The sequence below is a fragment of the Sorex araneus genome, chromosome 6 (assembly GCF_027595985.1).
Source record: "Sorex araneus isolate mSorAra2 chromosome 6, mSorAra2.pri, whole genome shotgun sequence".
NCBI lineage: Eukaryota > Metazoa > Chordata > Mammalia > Eulipotyphla > Soricidae > Sorex > Sorex araneus.
Window position 1 is genome coordinate 168,406,898 of NC_073307.1, and position 20,673 is coordinate 168,427,570.

The 20,673-nt window shown below is 41.9% G+C and overlaps 1 pseudogene; it reads left to right on the top strand.

Annotated features, from left to right (window-relative positions):
• The first annotated feature begins 19,359 nt into the window (after nucleotides 1–19,359).
• LOC101549702 (AN1-type zinc finger protein 6-like) lies at nucleotides 19,360–19,969 on the top strand (annotated as a pseudogene).
• The last annotated feature ends 704 nt before the right edge of the window (nucleotides 19,970–20,673 follow it).

Here is a 20,673-nt window from a genome sequence, read left to right on the forward strand (position 1 = left end):
TCCCATTTTTTGGTAAACAAAAATATGTTCATCAGTCAATTGATACCAATTCACATTTTCGATGGACTTCTACGTTATCCTCAGAAAAGGCAGGAGCTGTGATTACTCATTTGTTAGAAGCATTTGCTGTTATGGGCGTACCTAAGACAATGAACACTGATAATGTGCTTGTTTACACCTCTGAAAAAGTGTGATTATTTTCTCTGCTTATGGTATAAATCATATTACAGGAATTCCTTATTATAGTACAGGAGAAGCCATTATTGAACGAGCAAATCGTTCGCTTAAAGATATGTTACTTAGACAAAAAAAGGGGAATATATACAGGTTCTCCCAGGGAGCAAATATCCATAGCACTGTTCACCTAGAATTTTTTAAAATTTTTATTTTTTTATTAATGAGCCACCGTGAAGATGTAGTCACAGAGTTTCGTGCCTGTGTTACAGTCATACAATACTCGAGTACCCATCCCTCCATAAGTGCCCATTTTCCTCCATCGATGGCCCCAGGGTCCCTTCCTACCCCCCCCCCGTGCTATCAGCCCCCTGCCCCCCCACCCGTGACAGGGAATTCCTTAATGTTCTCTATCTCCTTTTGGGTGTTATGATTTGAATGGAGATAATGGTAGCTATCATGTTCAATCTATAGTGTGCTTTCAACCCGCCTCTCCTATCCTGAGTGGATCCTCCACTGCACTTTGGTTGGTGTTCCCTTCTCTGTCTGAGCTGCCCTCTCCCCCAGCATGTGAGGTCAGCTTCTAAGCCATGGAGCAGGCCTCCTGGTATTACTTGCTACTATTCTATTTTATATTCCGCAAATGAGTGCAATTTTTCTGTGTCTGTCTCTTTCTTTCTGACTCATTTCACTTAGCATGATACTTTCCATGTTGATCCACTTATATGCAAAGTTCATGACTTCATCCTTTCTGACAGGTGCATAGTATTCCTGTACCAAAGTTTTTTTAGCCAGTCATCTGTTCTCGGGCATTCGGGTTTTTTCCAGATTCTGGCTATTGTAAACTGTGCTGCGATGAACATACAGGTGCAGATGTCATTTTGACTGTACTTATTTGCCTCTCCGGGATCTATTCCCAAAAGTGGTATTGCTGCGTCAAATGGGAGTTTGATTTCTAATTTTTTGAGAAGCGACCATATTGTTTTCCAAAAGGGCTGAACCAGTCGGCATTCCCACCAGCAGTGTAGGAGGGTTCCTTTCTTCTCACATCCATGCCAACACCGGTTGCTTTTGTTCTTTTCGATGTGTGTCATTCTATGTGGTGTGAGGTGGTATCTCATAGTTGTTTTGATCTGCATCTCCCTGATGATTAGTGATGTAGAGCACTTTTTCATGTGCCTTTTGGCCATTCGTATTTCTTCCTTGAGAAAGTTTCTGTTCATTTTTTTGCCCCATTTTTTGATGGGGTTGGATTTTTTTTGTTTGCTTGTAGAGGTCAACCAGTGCCTTGTATACCCTTGATATCAACCCCTTATTGGATGGGTATTGGGTGAATATCCTTTCCCATTCTGTAGATTGCCTTTGTATTCTGGTCACTGTATTTTTTGCAGTGCAGATCGCATTGAATCTGTATAATGCTTTGGGGAGTATTGCCATTTTGACAATATTGATTCTCCCTATCCACGAGCAGGGTATATGTTTCCATTTCCTCATGCCCTCTTTTATTTCATGGAGTAGCTTTTTTAAGTTTTCTTTGTAGAAGTAAAAGGTCTTTTACTTCCTTGGTTAAGCTGATTCCGAGGTACTTGATTTTCTGGGGCACGATTGTGAATGGGATTGCTTTTTTCATGTCCCTTTCCTCTGCCTCACTGTGTACAGGAAGGGCATGGATTTTTGGGTATTGATTTTGTAGCCTGCAACTTTACTGTATAAGTGATTGTTTCTAAAAGTTTCTTAGTAGAGGCTTTAGGCTTCTCTAGATATAGTATCATATTGTCTGGGAATAGTGAGTGTTTGATTTCTTCCTTCCCTATCTGGATGCAAAAGCTCTTCTTTTTTGACCCAATTTTAACAAGCAGGAGACAAGCTAGTTAGACTGGGAAATGGGAGAATAATCACAATCAGCCAACAGGGAATATTTACCTTGGGGACTGCCCATCCTTTTTCTGTCCATCTGTTTTTGTCCCCTGGTTCTTGGAGGTTTAGAACGATCAGTCAGGTATGTATGATTACACATGTACATGTGATTTTTGTTGTCTTTCTGTGTGTCTGTCTGTTAAGTGTTTAAATGTTGAAGTCAGATTGAAATCAGAAGTGGAAATCCTAGTAACTGGGCAAGCAGCTTCATCACGAAGGATAGTAATATGTAATCAAAAAAATTTTAAAAGTTTGGTTGTTTTTTGAGCTTATTAGACAAATTTAAACAAAAATTAGACCGTGGTGCTTACAGAGAAATTGATATTCTCAATCGAAAATATTTTATTGAAATATGCTGCTATGAAGAAAGAATTGTAAAATTCAGCATGAAACCTAAGTGAAAATTGTTAAAGATTGGTGTAGAAAGTTCATGATTTGAAATATCTAAGGTATAAGAACATTGAAATTAAGTAAAAAAGACGTCTTTTCCTCATGCTTTGTAAAAGTGGTACAAGTTTTTATTATGCTAGTACATTATATTTTTGTTTATTTGTATCTGTATTGTATTGAGTTGATAAAAAGAGAATTGAAATAATTGTATATAAAAACAGGTTCAAAAGGTACTGGTTTAGTTCAAAACATAAGTTTTAAGAGATAACGGGACCTTCCCCAACTTCACACTCTACTACAAAGCAGTAGTAATTAAAACAGCATAGTATTTGACTAAAAATAGACCTGAAGACCAATGGAACATAGTTGAATATCCTGTCACAGACCCCCAAATATATGGCCACTTAATCTTTGACAAAGGAGCAAGAAATATGAAGTGAAACAAGGAAAGACTCTTCAACAAATGGTGCTGGGAAAACTGGATAGCTACCTGAAAAAATGAACTCTGACTTCTGTCTAATTCCAGGCACAAAAGTCAGATCAAAGTGGATTAAAGACCTCAATATCAGACATGAATCTATAAGGTACGTAGAAGAAAATGTTGGCAGAACTTTCCAGGACATTGAAGCTAAAAGCATCTTTATGGATGAAACAGCACTGACCATGCAAGTGGAAACAAACATAAACAAATGGGACTACATCAAACTAAGAAGCTTCTGCACTTCAAAAGAAACAGTGAACAAGATACAGAAAGATCCCACAGAAGGGGAAAGAATATTTACCCAATACCCACCTGATAAGGGATTAATATCTAGGATATACAAGACATTAGTAGAACTGTATGAGAAAAAAACCTCCAACTCCATCAAAAAAATGGGGAGAAGAAATGAACAGAAGTTTCCTAAAAAATACAAATACAAATGGCCAAAAGGCACATGAAAAAATGCTCCACATCGCTAGTTAACAATGAGATATCATATCACATCACAGAGACTGGCACACATTCAAAAGAACAAAAGCAACCAGTGCTGGTGTGGATGTGGGGAGAAAGGGACACTCTAACTAGAAATGAGCTTCCATATGGCCCCACAATACCACTTCTGGGAATATATCCTGAGAATGCAAAAAAGCACAGTAGAAATGACATCTGTACCTATATTTTCATTGCAGCACTGTTCACAATAGCCAAAATCTGGAAACAACCCAAGTGCCCTAGAAAATTTAAAAAAGAGATAGCAGGTTTATTATATAAGATTGGATAATATTTCATGTATATTTTATTAGAACATCTATGATGCTTGAAAGGAGGAAGTTTCTGTTTTTACTTATGGATGCCGATGATTCTTCTTTGGCCATGAGAGAAGAATCTGATAACGGGAGTGGTTCGGCAGTTACTGATTGTGGAAAAACCTGGACTGTGGAGTTCATCCAGAAATGGCATGAAAGTGTTGTTTTTGTTTAAAGACTAATTGGTCTTTGCTGACAAATATCTCTGAACAAGGACTGGAACTGGAATATTACTTAATATGTGTAAACTCTGTATATGTAAACTCTGTTTTGTATGATGAAAAATAATTTCTGTAGAAAAAGGTTAGATTTTCTTAAAACAGCAATGAAGTATTGCTGGAAAGATTTGTGAGAATGTTTGTGTTGTTTGTTACTGGCCATTCTAAACAAAACAAATAGGGAAATATTGGTGTACAACATCTCACATATCTCAGGCCTAGCTAGGCTTGGATGTAAAAATTGTTTTTCCATTACTGTAACTATATTTCTGCTTATGTAACTGACTTTGATTCTGTTTCTGTTGACTAAGTTAATTTGCCTATGTGGCTGAATATTATTAGTTAGGATGATTATGCTAGTTAATAAAGAGGGCCTGAACAGGTTGCTGTGGGTCACAATACCAGAGATAGTTTGTGATCCTCTGTAAATCATTTCTTTTGCGTGCATCTCTCAATGCCTCAGACTGCCTAACCAAACCTTAGCGCAACAAACATAGTTAGCTTCTATGTTATGTTCCGACTCATTCTGGTGTGTTGTTCGTATTCAGCCAAAGTTTTCATATTCAGCTGGAGTTTTCATCCAAAAAATCTCTGGTGTTCCTTAAAATGTCCATCATGTTGGAATCTCTGTGAATTCAGTGGTCAGATAATGGAGTCTGGACAGAGGCTTGGTGTCAGCTGGTGGGGTGTGAGTGTGACTGCCCAGGCTTTGGTAGGGTGGGAACTTGGACTGCCTCCCTCAGCCAGAGGGAGTCTCAGCCAGAATCTGAGATATTTTTTGGCTAGTTGATCTCTTTCGGATTTAATTATGAGTCTCTGAAACAGAGCCAATAGTGAGTTTACACAGGTGGCAGGGGATGGAGGTGTGGCTCAGGAACTTCTCTGTCCCCACATCCATGCCAGCACTGACTGCTTTTATTCTTTGTGATATGTGCTAATCTCATTGACGTGAGATTACACCACATTGTTTCGATTTTCATTTTCCTGATAATAAGTCATGTAGAACACTTTGCCACATACATTTTGGTCACCTGTATGTGTTCAAAAGAATAAACTTTGTATTTATCTCCACCTCAAACTTTTGTGGGATTGTTTTCTCCTCCTAGTTCTATCACTGCATTACTTATCTTGGATATTGATCCTGTGTCTGATGAGTTGTAAGCAGATATCCTCTCCTGGGCTGTGGTTGGTTGATTTTTAATTTTCGTACTTATTTCCTTTATGGTATAGAAGCCTCTTCTTTGTGTGTGTGTGTATATATATATGAACTGGAGTGATAGCACAGTGGGTAGGGCATTTGCCTTGCACGCAGCCGACTGGGGTTCGATTCCTCCATCCCTCTTGGAGAGTCTAGCAAGCTACCAAGAATATCCCGCCCGCACAGCAGAGCCTGACAAACTACCCGTGGTGTATTCGATATGCCAAAAACAGTAACAAGTCTCACGATGGAGACATTACCGGTGCCCGCTTGAGCAACTTGATGAACAACAGGACTACAGTGCTACATATATACATATATATATATACACATTTATATATTAAATTGGCCCACCAAAAATCAGTTACAGTATCATATATGATTGAGTTTCAGGTATAAGTATTCCAACACCAATCACTTCACCAATTTTCATTCCTCCCCACCAATGTTCTTAGTTTCCAAATAGCCCCTATCTTCCCCTATAGTAGGCACATTTTTAAATTTTTCCTTTCTTTCCCCCATTTCGGCACGGTGGTTTACAGTACTGTTGTTACTGAGAGTATCATGCATGTCACTTTACCTCCTTTCAGCACCTTGTCCTGGTCCTTGTCCTAGTGACCATTTCCCACTATCATTGTTGAGAAACTCCTTTTTTCACTAAAGCACCAAGATTTACAAAGTTACTCATAGGTAAGAGTTAGACATGCTACACTGTAGCACTGATTCCACCACCTGTATAAATTTCCTTCTACCAAGTTCCTAGGTTCCCACCCATATTCCCCTTCTCCAGCCTGTCCTCTTGACAGGTATCTTGTAAGTTATTTGTTAAAATTTGGGCCTCTTGATTTCAGAGTTGTTGACTCTGTGGTTTGGATATTTGACTCTCTCATTCCTTAACACCACCTTTGTACCTTAATTCCCTGACCTTTCTTCCCCCACCCCATTGCTTCTCATTTGTCTCTTCTCCCTTCTACATTTTCTTTCCTATTCCTTCCTTTCCACCCTTCGGATACAAGATTGATCTGGACCATCCCCTTTTAAAACTTTGTATTTCCTCATCCAGTTTTTCTAAATACAACATACAAGAGATATCATCCTGGGTTTTCCATCATTTTCTTCTGGCTTACTTCATTTATCACGATGTCTTACAGTTCCATCCATGTTTGTGTAAAAACACAAAAAGGAAAAATAGGAGAGCGGGCACCACACCGCACCGCGCTGGGCACTGGGCACAGGGCAGTGGCGGTGACTCTCCCAACACCCACGTTCGGTAGTCTCCAGCCGCTTCCCCACCCCAGGGAGGTTGATGGTGATGATGAGGTAGGTGAAGGAAGGAACGGAGCCAGGCTGGTTGGTCTCAGTTGCAGTTTATTCCATTCCCATCTCCATTCTCCTCTGATTCTCCTCCTGCTTCTTCCTCCCCCATCCTACTTCATTCTCTTTCTCCTCTGGATCTGGATCTGGATCTAGCTTCTCCAGATCTCGCACTGGAACTTGCACTGGGACTGACCGGGGACAGGCCCCGGGACTGGCCCTGGAACTTGACAGCACTCGCCCCCAGCCCACTCTCACAGCCTGGTTAAATCTCTAAGAATGAGAGGTTGGGGCTTACACATAGATGTGGTTACAATCAATAGGGGGTAAAGTTCTATCCCTTAGGGGATGCTTCCACTAGGACAGAATCTCTTTCAGCGGGACATCCGCCCAAGAGCGGAATCCCATGGGTGTGTTTCTCCTCTCCTTGTCCAACTAACATATAAGCATTCATAATATTAATCATTTTGTATGGACATAGCAAGAGATGCATTAAGCTTATAGAATTGCTCTCCTGGGGTCACCTCGATCTCAGACTACAGTGCTTAGGCCAGATTAGTCTTTCCTAGCCCTAGCAGGGTCCTATTCTCGTCGTTGATTTTGTATCATGACATGACATGTCCATGACCAAACTCTTAATATATAGTTAAGCATTAGGCACTTTGGCCAGGCCCATCTCGATGCCAGGGTAGCACATAACTCACCGCTTGCCCTGGATCCGTCCCGTCCCTCGTGGGGACCCTGCTTTTGGGGGTGCTAGGAAGTAAGGGCAGCTGAGGCTTAAGTCGAGAAAGCAGACGCCCGGGAGTGAATAATATTTGAAGCCAATTAAGTCCCATGTTACCAAAGCATATTAACAATTGTCTTTCTTTGTCCATACAAGAAGGATATTGTTTTATAGTAAACTATTCAAAAGCTACAAGGAGTGGAGAAAAGCAATATTAACTTACAATCCAAGTACACTGTCCTAGCAAGGTCTGACCTTACAGATTAACAGAGTTTGATTAGGGGAAGGCTGAATGACTAGTTGGGGAAGGGAGCATAGAAGTGATTATGGATAAACAAAGGAATGGGAGTGACTCAGGAGCACTTTGATAGGTGTGTCTGATATACCTAAGCTCCTAGTGGCAAGGGGAGCAGGACATACCAATGTAGTCTAGAATAGTTTAGAGATTATTACCAGATAAGCCCAAACTCTGTGGCAAGGGAGAAAGGACAAACCAATGATATCCAACACATGTTGCCACAAATTCTCTGATTTCGTGATTCCTTAAAGCTGTGTAGTCTTCTCCTCTGTATACAAATCACCTCTTCCTTATGCACTCTCCTGTCACTGGATATCTAGGTTGGTTTCATATTTTAGCTATTGCTGCAATAAATAATTGTGTGCATATGTTATTTCAAATGAAAATTTTTCCTGTCCTGAGAAAGATATTCAAATGTGGAAAAGCTGGATCATATGGGAGCTCAATACTGAGTTTACTGAGTAGCCTCTGTATTGTTTTCCATGGGGGTTGGACCAGATAGCATTCCCCAAAGCAGTGGATGAGTGTTCCTTTTTCATGACATCCCTGCAAACATAGATTTGTTCCCAGTATTTTCAATATGTGCCATTCTCACTGGTGCAAGATGATATCTCATTGTCATCTTGATTTGGATTTCCCTAATAATAGGGAATGATGAGCATTTAAAATATTTATTAATTGAATCAAAGTTAGATACACAGTTACAAGATGTTCTTGATTTAATTTCAGTCATATAATATTCCAACGCCCATCTCCTCACCAGTGTATATTTCCCACCACCAATGTCCCAAGTTTCTCTCCCACCCACCCCCCACCATAGTAGGAATTTCTCTCTCTCTCTTTCTCTCTCTCTCCTTTTGGGCATTATGATTTGCAATACAGATGCCTAAATTTTTACAGATATATTTCTTACCTACTTTAAACACTCAGTTCCTGTCCAAAGTGATCATTTCCAACTATTATTGTCTTACTGGTCCCTTCTTATCCTAATTGCCCTACAAAAAGTTCTCTACATCACTAGGGGCTGGAGCGATAGCACAGCAGGTAGGGCGTTTACCTTCCATGCAGCTGACCTGGATTTGATTCCCAGCATCCCATATGGTCCCCTGAGCACCGCCAGGAGTAATTCCTGAGTGCAAAGCCAGGAGTAACCCCTGTGCATTGCTGGGTGTGACCCAAAAAGCAAAAAAGAAAAGTTCTCTACATCACTAATCATCAGGGAGATTCAAATCAAAACAATGAGATATCATCTCCTACCAGACAGTGACACACATTAAAAAAACAAGAACAACTAGTGCTGGCGTGGATGTGGGGAAAAAGGGTCTGTCATTTATTTTTGGTTGGGATGCAAGTGGCTCAGCTTTCTTAGAAAGCCATATGAACATTCCTCAAAAAAATGCCTATAAATTGAGCTTCCATTTAACCCAGAAATACCACTTCTGGGAATATACCCTGGGAATAAACACACAGTAGAAACACCATCTGCATTTCTGTGTTCATTGCAGCACTGTTACCAGTAGCCAGAATCTGGAAACAACCTGAGTTCTCAAGAACAGACGACTGGATTATGATGAGAATTTCTAATGTGTCCATTGTTGGTATTCCTCAGAGAAGTGTCTGTTCATTTCCTCTCCACATTTTTTGATGGGGCTTTCAGATTTTTTTTGGTTTTTGGGTCACATCTAATGATGCACAGGGGTTACTCCTGGCTCTTCACTCAGGAATTACCCCTGGCGGTGCTTAGGGGACCATATGGGATGCTGGGATTAGAACCCGGGTCGGCCGCGTGCAAGGCAAACGCCCTACCCACTGTGCTATCGCTCCAGCCCCGCTTTCCGATTTTTTTGGTCCATATTTGTGAATACTTTATAGATTCTGGCTAAAAACCCTTTATCTGATGTGTTGAGTGTGAGTATTTTCTCCCATTCAGATAACTGTTGTTTAGTTTTAGCCCATGTTTCTTTTGCCATGCAGAAACTTTTAAGTTTGTTTTTTTGTTTTTGTTTTATTTTTGCGATTTTTATGCATTTCATTTTCATAAATTAGTTCACAGTAGTTCATTACAGATAATATTCAAACACCCACCCCACGAGCAAGCATCTTCCCACCACAATATGAGGGGAGTGTTTGAAGGTTGTTGTATTTCATTCTGAAGCCATTTAAGCCCGTATATAAGAAAATACAAGCAAGTATGTTAAAACCAAACAAATGTGTGCTACTTTAGGTACATCAGTGGGCTAGAGTATAATGCTCGCATGGTTGCATTTATGGCCGCATGATCCAGGACATTTTGCATAGCTCTCTTCCAGGATCATTGTTTTATAATATCTGGATCTTAGCCATTGATGAGATTACATGGTGCTGGGGGAGTTTGTGGGTCTGACTGCCAAGCTACTGGAAAACTAGGGAGATGGGTGGAAGAGGCCCAGTCCCGATCTGAGCAGGCTTGGAGATCTCAGCCACGGGTCCCGCATGCCTGGGTCGGTTCCTCTGTTGGTTCCTTCATGGGTGAGGCTCATCCAAGCATGTGAAAAGTGGCCTTGAGCATGATAGCGGCTGGGTTTTGTAGGCTTTCAGCTGCCGGGGTTCTGCTTGGGGTGGGGAGGGCAACTCAACCCACCCCCATCCGAGATACCATGGTGAAGACAGCCTGGCACATGGTCAGGAGATTCTACCAAAACTTTTAAGTTTGATGTAGTCCCATTTGTTTAATACTGATTCTGTAACCTTTGCCAATGGCATTGTATCACTGAAAATTCCTTTGACATCTAAGTCTTGGAGCGACCTGCCTATATTCCCTCCAATTTACTTTAAAGATTCAGGTGTTATCTCAAGGTCTTCAATCCACTTTGAGTTGATTTTTGTGCAAGGTGTGAGTTATGGATCCAGCTTTAATATTTTATGCATATTTATACAATTCTCCCTGCACTATTCGTTGAAAAGGCTGCCTTTATTCCATTTCATGTTGTCAGATCCTTTGTCAAAAGTCAGCTAGCTATATACATGGGGGATTATCCTTGGATAATGTTCTGACACATTGGTCACTGTGTCTTACTTTATTACAGTACCATACTGTTTTGATCACTGTGGCTTTGTAGTATAGGTTCAAGTTAGTTAGTGAGATGACTTCCAGTTTCTAGTTTTTCGGTATGGTTTGGCTATGCAGAGTCTAGGATGATTCACATGGATGTCATAATTTCCTGTTCTAAGTCCTTAAAAAATGTTGTCTGAATTTGGGTAGGGATTGCATTGAATCCTTATAATAATTTTGGTAAGATGGTCATTTACCAATGTTTGTTCTTCCAGTCCATGAGCATGGAAGGTTTTACCATTTTTTCCCCAAGATAGTCTTCAATATTTTTTTTGGGTTTTTGAAGTTTTCATGGTCTATGTCTCTCACCTCTTTTGTTAAATTGATTCCTAGGTACTTGATGTTTTTAGACACTAGTTCAAATGGGATTACCTGAGGCTCATGCCAAGCCACGTTGGCGAATGAGCTCGAGTTTCCAAGACAGGCATCTGTTTGTGGCTTTCCCACTCTTGGCATTCCTTGCACAGTCATGGAGGTGATGAACCAGCCGCTTGTATTCCTCGTCAATGTTATCAACGATGGCATCTTCCCACGTTGCCACAATAGTGCCAAAGAACTCCCAGTTGGTGGTCATTCTAGGAGTTTTCTTCTTTTTTTTCTTTTTGGGTCACACCCAGCGATACTCAGGGGTCACTCCTGGCTCTGCACTCAGGAATTACCCCTGGCCGTGCTCAGGGGACCATATGGGATGCTGGGAATTGAACCCGGGTTGGCCGCGTGCAAGGCAAACGCTCTACCTGCTGTGCTAACACTCCAGCCCCTGAAAGTTCTCTTTTTATATTTAAACTTTATAGTCCATTCTCCCCACTCTGTGAAGTAGAATTTTGCTTGAAGGAGACAGTGGTCCAATCCCGTTTGGAATTTTGGGACAACAGCGACATCAGTCAGGCAAAACCATCAATTGAATATGATGTGGTCAATTTCGTTATGGAACTGTCCACCAGGAGACTTCCATGTCCAACATTTAGATTCAGTCTTCTGGAACTGTGAGTTTCCGTTGATGGTCTTGGTCTACATGATGAACTCAGACAGTCTCTCACCCTATTCGTTCCATTCTAGGCCCTGGGTCCCAATGTGAAGTTCTTCAGGTGACCTTCTCAGTCCTATCTTGGCATTAAAATTACCAACAATGATCTTGTAGAAGGTGTGGTCTTCTTTATAGAACTTCTCCAGCTCCATGTAGAACCTCTCAATTTCTTCTTCATCGTAGTTGGATGTTGATGCGTAGACGACAAAGATAGAAACTGCCAGCAGTGAGCCACATCTATACAAGCATAACCATCCGATTCGGGTTGTTAGGCATTCGAATGAATCAATACTCATGGCCAAGTTCATATTGACAAGGACACTGACACCACTGACATCTCTATTGTCGCAAGTTCTGAGGAACGGTTCTTCTCCAGTGTCAAAAATGGCGTGATATGATTGATGTCTTCTCATCTTTATCAGACCAATGATGTCATACTTGATCTTCCATGCTTGCAGCATACGTACGTTGAAAGTACAGACAGTCATTTTAGTCCTTCTTCATTTGGGGAGTCTAGTTTGTCCCTGAGATATTATCTGCCTCTCCTTGCTCATCCTTCTTAATGCTGCTGTATTGGGGGATCTTTCAGTGTCAGGGGAATGAGGCCCATTGTTGTTACTGTTTTTAGCATATTGAATACACCACAGGTAGCTTGCCAGGTTCTGCCATGCGGGTGGGATACTCTTGGTAGTTTGCCGAGCTCTCTGAGAGGGATGGAGTCTCTTAGGGCGGCCTCTAATTGCCCTTGACAGGTGTTCCCATATTTCACACCATATTTGAACCCCATGAAAATGGTGCGGTAATTATGGAAAATGGGTATTAAGTGTCTTATGATGTGTCATGCGGCCTCTTTGTGGCTACGCGGTCCAGAAAGTGACCTGGAGCATGGCGGTGGCAAGGTAGTTGAGGCAATGAAGGTCGGCACTGAAGTATTATCTGGAGCCAGTAGGGTGGGTCGTCTGGTTGATCCTTGGGGCACCGGAGATTGGGGAAAGCAGGCAGAGGATCTCTGTTTCCAGGTTCAGCACGAGCCTCAGGCAATCACAAGCTAATGTCTGAGCTCGCAAAGCTGTGGAGAGATGCGATAAAGGAAGACCTCAAAGAGAGAAGATCAGCAGTGTTAGCTGATGTGGCAGAAGCCAGAAAAAGTATTCGCAATGCTCGCTTGTCCTTTGCCAACTACAAGACCAAGATGACTGCCCTTCGATGTCCCGATGGATCTATCACATCTTCCAGAAGGGCAATGGAGAGGATTATTCATGACTTCTACTTGGATCTCTTTGACATACACGTCCACTTGCCCACATACCAAATTCTTCAGGATGGATATGTCATTCCCAACGTCCTCCCTTTAGAAATCCGACATGCCATTCCTTTGGTAAAGATGCGTACAGCAGCCAGTCCAGACAAGGTCAGACTCGAACACCTGAAGAATCTGCCGCCAGTACTTGTCAATACACTGATTCGGCTCTTCACATGCTACGAGTCCAAATGCAAGGTTCCATCCCAATGGAAAACTAGCAGGACTGTTCTGTTGTACAAGAAGGGAGACACCCACGACACAGGCAACTATCGCCCAATCTGTCTGTTATCTGTCGTCTACAAGTTGTTCACTCGAGTCATCCTGAATAGAATAGGTAGAACATTAGACGAAAAACAACCATGCAAGCAAGCCGGGTTCTGAAAAGGATTCAGCACGATAGACCATATCCACACGGTGACCAAGCTCATTGAAGTTTCATGAGAGTTCAAGATGCTGCTCTGTCTAACATTCATCAATTTAAAGAAGGCCTTCGATTCTGTTGAGACTGAAGTGGTCATCGAATCCCTAGCCAAACAGGGCATCCAAACTCAGTACCTCAAGATCCTCTACGAGTTGTATTACGGATTCACCACCAGGATCTCACCATTCTACAAGTAAGTGATTATTGACGTAAAGAGAGTGGTTTGGTAGGGTGATACTATTTCACCGAAACTCTTCAGTGCCACCCTTGAGAACATAATGCGATGACTGAAATGGGAGTGAAGCTAGACGCTTGGCAACTACACCACCTCCGCTTCGCTAATGACATCATTCTAATAACACCAAACATTAGCCAAGTGTCACAAATGCTGGCCCACTTCGACCATTGAGTGTGGAAAGGTCAGACTGAGGCTGAATCTCACCAAGACAATGTTCATGAATAACGAACTAGTCCCTGACGTTCCATTTGCTCTCAAAGGAAAAAACATATCTGAATGCAGCAGCTATGTGTACCTGGTCAAGAACTCAACATGAGGAAAGGCATGACACCAGAACTGCACAGGAGGAAGAGAGCAGAGTGGAACACCTCAAGAGCATCAAAGAAGTGGTTAAGAGGATGAAGAACCTCCGTCTCCGGGCACATCTTTTCAACTCCACTGTTCTTCCAGCACTAACATATGCCTCAGAGACCTGGGCCCTACGAAAACAGGATGAGAACACTATTAGGGTATCCCAAAGAGGAACTGAAAGAGCTATGCTTGGAATATCACATTTCATTCAAGTGAGAGAAGGAGTCCGAAGTTCTGACCTCCATTGATGATCAAGAATCAGGGATGCTGTCTCATTGCCAAGGCATTGAAAATCAGATGGGTTGGACAGATAATGTGATTTAGAGACGACCGCTGGACTAGAGCTGTTACCGACTGTATTCCATGGGACATCAAAAGACCACATGGCCACCCACCTGTGAGATGGTCAGACTTCTTTGTCAAAATCCCGAATGAACAGTTTGAGGCTCTTCATATTCCTGGAGCTAGCAGATATCATTGGGCTACACTATCATGCGACAGGGATGAATAGAGATGTTATTGCCTCACGCTCGAGCAAATCGAAGATCAACGGGATGATAAGTGATACAAGTGACAAGTTGAAATGGGACAGACTCTATGATCTCTTTCTCCTTTGATTCATTATTTCAATATAAGAGTGCAGCCAATTTTCCTTTATTCAGCTGGCCACTTCAGTGTACTGGTTTTGTTTCTAAGAGATTTTGTGTGGACTCTTTAGGGTGTTCAGTATGTATCATCTAGTCATCTGCAAATATGGAAAACATAGAAAATCTGACTTCTTTTCTAATTTTATCCCTTTTATTTCTGTTTGTTGCCTGATTGCTGTTGCGAAGACTTCTAATAAAAAACTGAGTTGTGTCATATAAGCTCATTAACCTGCCATGATCCAGAGAATCATAAATAAATATTGGAAGAGATCATCAAGCTGCAGAGATGCCTCCAGACCCCATGCCAGGCTGAGTCTCATATCCAAGGCACCCCAGAGGGTTCACCCACCTAAACAGAGATCCAGCAGCTGAAAACCTCCAGAACCCAGTTGGCACCATCTCATGGTCACACTCCATAGGCCCGGACAAGCAGAAATGAATCTATTGAAAAACTCAGGTATGCGGATTTCGTGGCCGATATCTTCAGGCTCTCATGGAGTCAGGGATGGGCAACCTCCCCCTACCCCCATATTCTTCCAGAAGCCTGGCAGTCATGCCCATGAACTTCCCATGATGCCAAATATCTCAATAACTGGCCATGATACACTGTATCACTGTCATCACTGTCATCCTATTGATCAACAATTTGCTCAAGCGGGCCCAGTGATGTCTTCATTTATCCCAGCCCTGAGATTTTAGCAGTCTCTCTTTACTCGTCCTTCCCAATGGTGCCACATTAGAGGCTCTTCAGGGTCTGGGGAATGAGACCCATCATTGTTACTGTATTTGGCATATGAATACACCGCGGGGAGCTTGCCAGGCTCTGCTATGCAGGCAGGAAACTCTCGGTAGTTTGCCAGGTCCTCCAAGAATGCGAACTAGGCTAATTTCTGGTAAGGAATGTAAATTATTTTTTTCTTATTCTTGCCTTCAATCAGGTAATCAGGACGTCTGGGTATCATCAGGCCCAGGATAAATGGAGAGTAAGGGACTGAACAGATGGCATATGCAGCAGAAATCTTTATGTTTTCAGGCAAAGAACAAAATTCCCAAAGATTCCATGCAAACAACCTCCAGAACCATGCCTCAGCATCATTTTATCTCAACTGTTAGTCCCAAGGATCAGCATTAGACTCCAAACAAAGATCTCGAGGAGCTTTGATCAGAAAGGACAAACCACCAGCCCTGATCTGGGAAGTCCTTGCCTTGGACCCGGAAATGTCCTGATGGCAGGCACTTTCCCACATTAGGTTGCAGCCCCACTGAATACTGCACCTGGAGTAGTACCCTAAGCATTGCCAGATATGAAGCCCTAAACATATTAAAACATGATAATAATAATAATAATAATAATAATAATAATAATGATGGGCGGAGGAGAAATTTAAGGATTCAAGTACTGTAGCACTGTTGCACTGTGTATTCTATATGCCAAAAACAGTAACAACAAGTCTCACAATGAGACATTATTGGTGCCCACTCGAGCAAATCGATGAACAATGGGCCATGATCCAGAGACTCATAACCCCAAAGTCACCATCCAGTTAAAAATTTATCACTGTATCACTCTATCAAAATTTTAGAATTCCTGGAGTGACATCTCATACACCACTGATAAACCAGGAGTAGCACACCACATTGGATGGGATGTAAAGTAGAAGGCAGCCAGTCCCTATTAAGAAAATATTAAACACAAGTCTTAACCTGTAACAACACGTTAGTAATCTCTTCTATAAGGATTTAATGGCTCCGTGGTGAGATACAACAACCTTCACACACTTTAGAGATTTTTGGATCATCTTTCTCAGATTAATCATAACAAGCAATAAAGAATAAATCATTTAGGGCCTACTATTGGGACAGGCTTGGATGGTGGTTGGAAAAATGGTGGTGGGAATGTGCAGTGGTGGTGGAATTGGTGTTGGAATACTGAATGTAATAAATCATGGGTAACAACTCTATAAAAATTAAAATTTATTTTAAAAAAAGACCTAATGTTGAGTAAAAGTGGGGCCACTGGACATTCTTGTCTTGTGCCTGATCTTAGCAGGAATGCTTTCAGTATTTCATAATTAAGAATAATATTGATTATGGGCATTTTATAGATAGCTGTTACTAACTTGAGGAAGGTTCTTCTACTCCTATTTTATTTAGCGTTTTTAAAAATCACAAATGGATGTTAGTTCTTGTCAAAAGATATCTCTGGCTGCCAGCAGGTCAACCTGTACATGTGGGGCAAGTGAATCAACAGCCTAATGGTGCGTTCAGGCTTTGTGATACCCCTAAATTGCCACTGTGTCTTTGGACAGACTCAACAATTTGAGGCCAAGTTTACCAAGAGATAAGCAGCCAAAAGTTAGGTATGTGGGAGCCACACTCAGAAAACATCTCCAGCTCAGCTATACAAGCTCATTTATTGGCCTTATTTCAGAGACCCATAAATAAATCTTGAAAGAGATCAAAAACTGCAGTTAATTTCAGACCCACGAATGGCTGAACAGACTGGGGTAAATTGAAGGGGAATGAGTTGGCCTGCGGCCCACCCAAGCAGAGCTCCGGACAGCCACTTGCTTCCACAATCCAAACTCACTGGCATCACCCTGGCCTGACTCCACTGTCTCAGAATGGACCTCACCAAGATGCAATCTGCTGAAAGTTCGGGTATGCAGATTTTGTTACTGAAATCTCCAGGCTTTCTCAAAGTTGGGATGAGCTACCTCTTCCCACTTCCCAATACACATGGAAGCACTGGCAGTCACCCACGAATCAACTCCAGGGCCACTGTGTAAACTCTACTACTGGTCTTTCTTCAGAAAACCATAAATAAATCTTGAACGAAATCAAAAGTCACAGTTAATCTTGGACCCACACATGGCTGAACACACTAGGATAAACAGAGGGTGGTGGGTTGACCAGGGGCCTGCCCGAGCAGAGACCTGGCAGCCATTTGCTTCCACAATCCAAAATCACCACCATACCCCTGGCCTGACTTCACCGTCTCAGGACGAACCTCACCAAGATACAATCTGCTGAAAATTTGGGTATTCGGGTTTTGTGACTGAGATATCCTGGCTTTCTCAGGGTTGGGATGGGCTATCTCCCCGCACCTCCCTGTACTTCCAGAAGCCTCAGCAGTCACATCCAACCCCTCAAAGTGGCCACCCAGTTGAAAAGCTACTCCAGCCTTACCATCCCGATAAAAATACTGAATGCCCTGACCTCTTAGCACCTGTATTGCAAACCATAATGCACAAGAGGAAAAGGAGAGAGAGAGAGCAAGAAGGAAAATAGAGGGAGGCTGAGGATGGGGGTGGAGTCTTGGGGGATGGTGGTAGGGAAACGGGGGACATTGGTGGTGGGAAATGTGTACTGATGGAGGGATGGGTGCTGGATCATTGTATGACTGAAGCCCAATTATGAACAGCTTTGTAATGGTCTCATAGATACTCAATTAAAATATAAAAAAATTTTAAAAGTAATGTGGAGTTCATGCCCAAATCAATTAGCTTAATCAATGGCTGAATAAATAGCAGTACTCCTACATTTTAAAAAAAAGCTTTTTCTGCATCAATTGATATGATCATACGATTTTTATATTTCCTTTTACCGATATGTATTATGTTAATTGTTTTGCACATATTGAACAATACTTGCATCCCTGGGGTGAATCCCACTTCATCATCATGAATGATTTTTTAAAATTTGTTGTTGGAAATGGTTCGCTAAGATTTTTAAATTAATTAATTTATTTATTGAATCACCATGAGATAGACCATCACAAAGATATTTATGATTGGGTTTTAGTCATACAATGTCCCCACGCTCATCCCTCCACCAGTGTACATTTCCCACCACCAATGTCCTCAGTTTCCCGCATGCCACCCCCCACCACCTCCTTCCCTGACTCCTCTATGGCAGACATATTTCTTCTTTCTCTCACTCTCCTTTTCTGCATTATGGTTTGCAATACAGGTTCTAGGATGTCATCATATTTGTTTAGGGCATTTAGTGTTTTCATCAGGAAGGCACAGTTGGAGTAGCTTGTTTTAAAGTGGTGGTGGCTTTGGGTAGTGGAAATAACAGCTGGGGCTTCTGGAGGTACAGGGAAGAGGGGGGAAATAGCCCATCCTGACTCTGAGAAGGCCTGGAAATTTCAGTCACAAAACCCACATACCTGAATTTTCAGGAGATTAATATTTCAGGGAGGTTTGTCCGAGTCAATGGAGTTCAGCCAGAGGCATGGTAATGATGGATTGTGGTAGCAAGTGGCTGCCACGGGCTCTGTTTGGGTGGATATCAAGCTAATTAGCCTCACTCCGATGTACCCCAGTCTGTTCAGTCTTGCACAGGTTCGAGATTAACTACAGCTTTTGATCTCTTTTGAGGTTTAGTTATGGGTCTCTGAGGTAAGGCTGGTTGATGAGCTTACATGGTAGTGCTGAAGTTGGTTCGTGGGGGTAACTGCCAGTGATTCCAAAAGTACAGGGAAGTGGAGAGAGGTAGCCCTTCCCAACTCCAAGAAAGTCCAGAGATTTCAGTCACAAAATCTACATTGTGAGCAGAACCTTGTGGAGTTTGGAATGAATCTGGAGTCTGCTGCAGTAAAAACACTGAAGACTTTAAAATATTTTCTTGCATAAAACTCAAACTTTAAAGTAGCTGCTTAGGAGGATTGGGAAGGAAGGAAGCTAGTGTCTGTCTCAAGATACAGGACAGCTGTTTGCTCTTCAACCGCAGCTGTGTGTGTAAGAGAGGAACATGGCTCAAAAATCTAATCACGGTCAAGTGCTTACACTTTGTTCTACTGGCTGCGGATTCTATGGGAATCCTTGGACAAACGGCATGTGTTCCATGTGCTACAAAGAACACCTTCAAAGACAGAATAGTAGTAATGGCAGAATAAGCCCACCTTTAGCCTCTGTGACCAGCCTGTCGGACTCTCTGCTAGGACCTTGCTCAGACAGTGGGGTTGCAGCTGCTCAGTCCACGTCTTTATCTATGCAGCCCAGCCATGTGTCCAATCAGTCACTTTTAGCAGAATCTGTAGCCTCTTCCCAACCGGACAGCACATCTGTGGACAAAGCAGTGCCTGAAGCAGAAGACATGCAAGCTTCGGTATCAGATACAGCACAGCAACCATCGGAGGAGCAAAGCAAGTCCTTGAAAAACCAAAACAAAAAAATCGCTGTTTCATGTGCAGGAAGAAAGTGGGACTAAATGGGTTTGAATGCTGGTGTGGAAATATTTACTGTGGTGTGCACCGTTACTCAGATGTACACAATTGCTCTTAGAATTACAAAGCCGATGTTGCTGAGAAAATCAGAAAAGAAAATCCAGCAATTTTGGTGAAAAGATCCAGAAGATTTGAACTACTCCTCCTCCACCTCCTCCTCCTCCTCATCATCCCGTTGATCGTCGAATTTCTCGAGCAGTCTCAGTAATGTCTCCATTTGTCCTGAGATTTTAGAAGCCTCTCTTTACTCATCCTTCCCAACGATGCCGCATTGGAGGCTCTTTCAGGGTCAGGGGAATAAGACCCAGCATTGTTACTTGTTTTGGCATATGAATACACCATGGGGAGTTTTTGGGGCTCTCCCATGGAACTCCTATGGAATACAAAATTCTTTGACCATCTTCAAACTAAAAATTGACTTGAGGTTATTTTTTCCCCAGTCCTTGGGATATAGAGTAATGTATCTTGCATAGACCTTTCAATCATGCATGTCATCAGAAGAATAGATTTTTGGTTTTGTTTTGAAAATGACTCTGAACATTTAGTTCCATTGCAGTTTCTGTGGCTGAAAACTTTTAAGTAAACTTTACAAATATCCCTTTAAGATCATTTTAATTTTAGTTGAGTGCAGAGGGCTCTTATAACAACCATGGAGAATTTTTTTAGTTTAAACACTTTGTTATTTATAAAGCAAGAGGATACCTGTGTTATTTTCTCTTGACCTTGTTTTTGGGGAAAGTGTTTTGTATAACACTCTTCCAAACCCTGCATTCTCCCACTGATAGTATATGATGTAATAGGATTCTTTAAAAATTTTTTTTTAGTTTTATTGAATCACT